This window comes from Astatotilapia calliptera, chromosome 5 (genome assembly GCF_964374335.1).
Source record: "Astatotilapia calliptera chromosome 5, fAstCal68.1, whole genome shotgun sequence".
Classification (NCBI taxonomy): domain Eukaryota; kingdom Metazoa; phylum Chordata; class Actinopteri; order Cichliformes; family Cichlidae; genus Astatotilapia; species Astatotilapia calliptera.
Genome location: NC_137426.1, coordinates 34,015,338 through 34,022,377, shown reverse-complemented (window position 1 = coordinate 34,022,377; position 7,040 = coordinate 34,015,338).

Below are 7,040 nucleotides of genomic sequence, written 5' to 3'. Positions count from 1 at the left end.
GGTAGAGCTGGTGGGGTGGAACCTTTCGTTTCCATCACCGTTGGCCAAACTTGGCTAAAAGCAGAGCAGAACTGGCAGCTTTCTAAAGAAGTCATGGGGTATTACTCCTCCTTGGCACCAAAGAGGGAGCTCTGACCTTTGTCCTCTACTGCTGGTGTCGTGTAACTGGAAGGCTTAATAATTCACCAGCTGAGCTGCAGGAGAGAGGGACTAAAGCATGTTAATGGCTTTCATTCAGAACATTTAACCCGAGAGGGATTTTCTGAGGAGTGCTGTTAATATCTGAAGTCTTTAATCGTTCTTAACTTTAGGTAAAATAATTCTCTTCTCCTCAGTGTGAATAAGAACTGATTGCAACAGTACAAAACTCACTGGGTTTAAAAGTTATTGATGCATACACTGGCACATATTCAGGAGTCTTTTACTTCACTTAGTGAATTTTATTATTTAAATGTTATCAAGAGACTTATTTTATGCCACTAACAGTGAAGTAATCAGCTTGGTGCATTTGCAAAGGCCAAATTGGTGAATTTGCTGCTTGAACACACAATTCTAATACCCAGGTAGGACATCAGCCGGGATAAAGAGGGAATTCGCACTCCATGAGCACTGGGTGAATATCTCCATTCCCTTCAGAGGACACTTATACAGGCTGCTGACAGCTTTTTGAAGGGAAGGCATTTTAGGTTCCTGTAACATTGTATCTTATACGCTGAGTGTGTGGGAGATGAATTGAAGACACATTCCAACTAATCTTTGCATTTATTTAGCAGCTGTTTGGATCTTTGGTCACCTTACCCACTGCTGTAGTATCACCCATTAAAGATGCAGTAATCAGATTTCATGTGGCCAAATAGAACAAATTAAAAAAAAAAAAACTAGCCCGGACAAATATACCAAATAAAAAATGTTTGGCTTTATTTATTTGCACAAGTCTTTCACTGCTCTCAGTCTGTGAGTGCACTTCCTCAAACAGGGAGTGGAGACAGAGATGGCTAATGTGAGATAAGACACCGTTAACTGAGCTGTCAACACATCATCTCAACTGTGATAAATCCATCCAACCAGTGTTAAAACGAACGTGACAAGAAAGCGAAACCTGATATTTGATCCACGATATTGACACAATATTGCATCCGTATTCACAATGCTGCAACAACTTTTTCTCTTTAGACTGGGTGCTGGGTAAGGTGACAGCAAACAGAAAATGAACTTGACTCTGATCCCCATTTCCAGACAAATGCATCCATTTCATGTGTTTTTGTGTCGACTGCTGAGACCGGCTGTCTGAATTTGCTGTTCCACGCTGGCCATTGAAACGGTTCACTGTCATAATGTCGTCACTTTATACGGTTGTTTTAAAATCAGTTTGTTTATTATTGATTCTAAATCTGCACTCCACACTTAGTTTGTTGCAGTCCAGTCATACCAAAACAGTTAGCTTCAGTTTGCATTGCATTTAATTTGAGATTAACTATGTTTGTGTGCGTGAATGTACTAACTTAATTATACAAAATACTGTTCAGAAAACTGACTTCTTTTTCTTTGTATGCTGACATATACTTTTTGTAAGTGCTTTGATTTGAAAGGTAGAGTGCTGTGTAAAAGGACACAGCGCTTGGTTTGCAGATGTGACTTTGTAAATGTACTCATCCACTGCTAAAGGAGATGATGATGGGGGATGTAAATATTGTAAGAAATACTGTGAAAAGCTTACTGTACAGTGATCCTTCACACCTCTGTAGGAGTGGCAAGATTATTTAACTGTTGTTAGTAAATATTTCCATTAAAAAGAATGAAATGGTATTAAAAGACCTTGTTTGGCTTTTGATTTGTCCTGTTATGTACTAGCATGTGACTTGTTGATTTGTCGGTTGCCTCAGCTGACTCTGTGAATTTGGCCCTGATGGGAGGAAGCAACTACAAAACTTGTGCTGGGGGACATCCTGCCAAAACACACAGACTATTTTAATGATCCCTAACTTCCCTAGGAGTGGAACCTTTCACACCTTTTTTGTTTTACCCACATGAGAAAGAAAATGCATCCTAAGGTTTTATGTATCAGGACATATTAAAAATCTTATGGTCCTTAGCGGGTCTGAAAAATAAGTGTAAACAACTTTGGATGAATAATACATGACATGTAACACTGTGTTATTAGTGATTTAAGAAAAAACAAGCCAAAATCCAGGAGTAGTGTTTGAGAAAAGTTCAACCTTACTGCTTCTGTGGGAATGAAGAGGCCAAGAAGTAGCCTGCTGTGATCACCTTAGTAAAACCTTAACTGTGGGCAGTTTTTGTGCCAAATAAAAACCACAATTTTCTCAAAAATTGGACATCCCAACAATTTAACTCCAAATTCAGACTGTGCCATTCTCCGAGGAACTGCCAAAAGTATTCACTCAGCCATCCAAACCACTGAATTCAGGCGTTCCAGTCATTTCTGTGGCCGCAGGATAAAACCAAGCAGCTCGGCATTGGGACTGCTTCAACAAACATTTGTGAAAGAACGGGTCGCTCAGAAGCTCAGTGAATTCCAGCGTGGTACCGTGATAGGATGCCACCTGTGCAACGATTCCAATTGTGAAATTTCCTCGTTACTAAATATTCCACAGACAACTGTTGTACACAAAGTGGAAGCCACTGGGGATGAAACTCAACAACTCAGCCAAAAAGTAGTAGGCCATGTGAAATCACAGAGCGGGGTCACCAGATGTTGAGGTGTAAAAGTGCAGAGGTCACTAAGTTTCTGCAGAGTTAATCGCTACAGATCTCCAAACTTCACGTGTCCTTCAGATCATCGGTCCCCGGGCCACGCCGGCTCAGGTGTGAAATGTATGGTTTTATCGGTTTTTAGTGTTAACTCGGTTTTCCTGGGTCTTTTTCCGTGTGTTATGAATAAATCTTCTGGTTTTTTTGGTACCGGTACTGGTTTTATTAAAGGCCGGTCCGTGAAATTATTGTCAGACATAAACCAGTCCGTGGGGCAAAAAAGGTTTGGGACCGCTACTCTACACGATGTTTATGCAAAGTTTCATCCACTCATCCAGCCCAAATGAAGAACATAGATACACTTTGAATAGTATAGTATGATGACACACAGGCCTAATTTAACCGAAAAGATTGTATATAAATAGAAAATGATATACGATGCTTAGTCTAGTCGTGCTTAACAACAGTAGGTCCACAAGTTTCGTCATTAAAATACAGCCAGAGTAAAAAGAGCGCACACCCTGTACCACCAAAAAAGGTTTTGCTTATCATCAGGACATAATAAAAAAGATCTAGTCTGTACCAGGTCATAAAAGTCAGAAAAAACAGTCTGAGGTGAACAACAGCAACTCCTTATATATTATGCCCTGTCTTTAGTTATTTAGCAAAAATAAAGCAGAAATGCAGAAATAGCGTGTAAAAAAATTAATTAATTAATTAAAGAATAAAAAAATGCTCCCACGATTCAACAGCTTGTCAAAGCAGCAACGACTCGATGTAAATGTTTTTTTTGTCTCAGTCTCTCAAGTCCTTACGAAGGAATTTTGGCCCACTTCCACAAAAAAGAGGAAAAGTTACAGTTTAAACCTGCAAATTTACTTGTGTACAAAGAAATCCCCCCAGATTGGCTTTTATATAAAACGTATACTTTTTAAGTAACAATTTAACTGTTTTTTTTTTATTTTTGGGTTTTTTTGAGAAAGGAGAATAATAATCTGATTTCCATTTGTGACATTGTGAAAGGAAAATCTTTTTTGAAAATATAAAGCGCCTTGAGGCAACTGATGTTGGGATTTGGTGCTGTATAAATAAAACTGAATTGAATTGAAGACTTGAGATGTCTGAAGGATCTTGCAGGAACACTGATGCCGTTTTCCAACATACTGAACAGTAGACAGTGATTTCATAGCTGTTGGTGTCTGGATGAATGTCAGGCATGCAGGCTGACTGAACACTGAGGCTGGGAGGCTGGAACTCATGAGTGAGCATTGACACTGGCAAGAAAGAGACAGACACAGCAACAAGAAAATCAGAGGAAACAATGTGAGAGCCCAGAAGGGGCTTTCTTGTGTTCTCAGCAACTGCAGTTGGTAACAAGCTGCAACTGTATGTAGCTGGCAGCCACACTGGTCCTGTCCAGCAGATGGCGACACTGGCACACTAAAGGAGCAGTCACTACCGAACACACTGCAGACTCAATTGTAGGCTGATGCAGTTTGAATGATATATAATGGCTTCAACTGTTATAATTTTCTATAAATTGGCATCTATCTATCAGAATATGGTGGAGCTGGTTAAAGGAATTTGTATTAATTCAATAAATGTCCTCTCAAAGATAATAAAAACAAACAAACAAAAAAAACATGCCATGTTTGTGTGTGTGTTTATGTCCACCTACACACAGACTGGAGCAAGCAGGAGTCCACTAAAATATGACAGCCACTCATCCTGACCTTCGCTTACTCAGAACCCCAGAAATACATGTGATAACTTTTGATTGGTTGAAATTTCTTTCAGACAGACTAAGAGCAAAATGTTTCTGAAGAAGTGTGATATAGCCATGACCCTGTCACTGGTTGACCACTGTTCCTTCTTTGGAGTACTTTTGATAGATACGGACCACTGCAGGCCGGGAATTCACTAACAGATGTGATGATGATGAGAAGCAATGTAAATCCAGAACAACCAACCAGACGACCTATCTATCTATCTATCTTTCTATCTATACATATATACATATATATATATATTAGGGGTGCAACGATACTCGTATCGATATTGAACCATTCGATACAGTGCTTTCGGTTCGGTACGCATATGTATCGAACAATACAAATTTTTAATTTATTTTATCAACTTTTCTTCTGACGATGCTGTCTGTGTTGAGAGCTCAGTGGATCTGCGCTCGACTACTCCGCCTAGGCTGCACTGTCGAGCGCAGATCCACTGAGCGCAGCGCAAGCTAGCAAGACAGAAGCTAAGCTCGTTGCAACATGGCAAATTGAACCTCCCCCACCCTCATTCAGATCTGGCTAGGGTTGCCAACCGTCCCTTAAAAAACGGAATCGTCCCGTATTTAGAAACAAAAGTACTCGTCCCGTATTGAGCTAATAAGGGACGCACTTTGTCCCGTAATACAGTGAGAATCAAAAGTAGTCTATAACTTTTAATGGAATTAACGCTTTGTTTGAAAACATAATTCCCAGCCCCTCTCCTGCTTTGTGACCAATGAGCTGACAGCACACTTATGACAATTCAGATTACCGCTCATCTCATTGGTCGAGGAAAGGTCGCTTACGGAGAAAATACCGGAAGACAACAGATGACCACAACAAGAAGCATGGCCAACAGGGAAACAAACACCGACACTGCGGTGCAAGTCTCGGACGACAGCACACCTAAAGCTGGGCAAACACTGTGCGATTTTTTCAGTCGCGCGATTCAGCTCCTGCTCAAACTGTACGATTGACTCGCAGGGGTTAGAAGTTCATAGGTCACGATGCAGGTCTCACACTATACCACCCGATGCTCTGATGCGACCCGAGTGCTCAAATGTGCCTCCATAAAATGAAGGTTATAACAGAAAATCTGTCGCTCTCTCTCCTGATTTACGAATAAATTCTTTACAAATCCTACCATGTGAATTCATGGATTTTTTTTCACATTCTGTCTCTCACAGTTGAAGTGTACCTCTGGTGCACATTACTGACCTCTGTCATCATTTTAAGTGGGGGAACTTGCACAATCGGTGGCTGACTAAATACTTTTTTGCCCCACTGTATTTTGGTCTTCATGTGAAGTATGACCCTGAAGGTAAGCGCGTCATGGACAAAAGTAAAACAGTATGTCGGATGTGCCACGCAATGCTCAATTACATGGGTGGGAACTACTGCGTTAGCGCAGTTAGCTCGTTAACGTGTTGACGTCGTCCAGCCCCACGCACGGGGCGATCCGCGGTAGCTCGTTAACGGAGATTTGCCGTGTTGTGGCGTTAACGTCATTTCAGATTAACGCTGACAGCACTAGTGGGAACACAACAAATATGACTTAACATTTATGCCGACATCATCCTAGTGCAAAGACAAGTGGAAGCAGACAAAAACAACAAGCACGCATGCTACAAACTTTACCCGAGTCATTTAGACCAGCGGTCCCCAACCCCCCGGGCCTCGGACCGGTACATATATATTATATATAATATAATATATAATATAATATATGTTGTGATATTTTGATACCATGGTAGCATTTACAGGATATTGTTTTATAGTGATATTATACAGGAAAACTGTTACTCAATAAGGCCCATTTACTAGTTGTTTTTCTCTTTCTCTCTGGCTAGGGTTGCCAACCGTCCCTTAAAAAACGGAATCGTCCCGTATTTAGAAACAAAAGTACACGTCCCGTATTGAGCTAATAAGGGACGCACTTTGTCCCGTAATACAGTGAGAATCAAAAGTAGTCTATAAATGTTTATGGAATTAACGCTTTGTTTGAAAACATAATTCCCAGCCCCTCTCCTGCTTTGTGACCAATGAGCTGACAGCACACTTATGACAATTCAGATTACCGCTCATCTCATTGGTCGAGGAAAGGTCGCTTGCGGAGAAAATACCGGAAGACAACAGATGACCACAACAAGAAGCATGGCCAACAGGGGAACAAACGCCGACACTGCGGTGCAAGTCTCGGACGACAGTACACCTAAAGCTGGGCAAACACTGTGCGATTTTTTCAGTCGCGCGTTATTCAGCTCCTGCTCAAACTGCACGATTGACTCGCAGGGGTTAGAAGTTGGTAGGTCACGATGCAGGTCTCACACTATACCGCCCGATGCTCTGATGCGACCCGAGTGCTCAAATGTGCCTCCATAACATGAAGGTTATAACAGAAAATCTGTCGCTCTGTCTTTCACTCACACAGACACACCACCACCATCAACTTTGCTAAATTGCTAATGAAAAACATTGATCAGGCAGCTGTGAATGAGCAGCAGTGTAAATCCAACTATTTTAACGGTTGTTGTGGTCGTGATAATTTTGTGATGC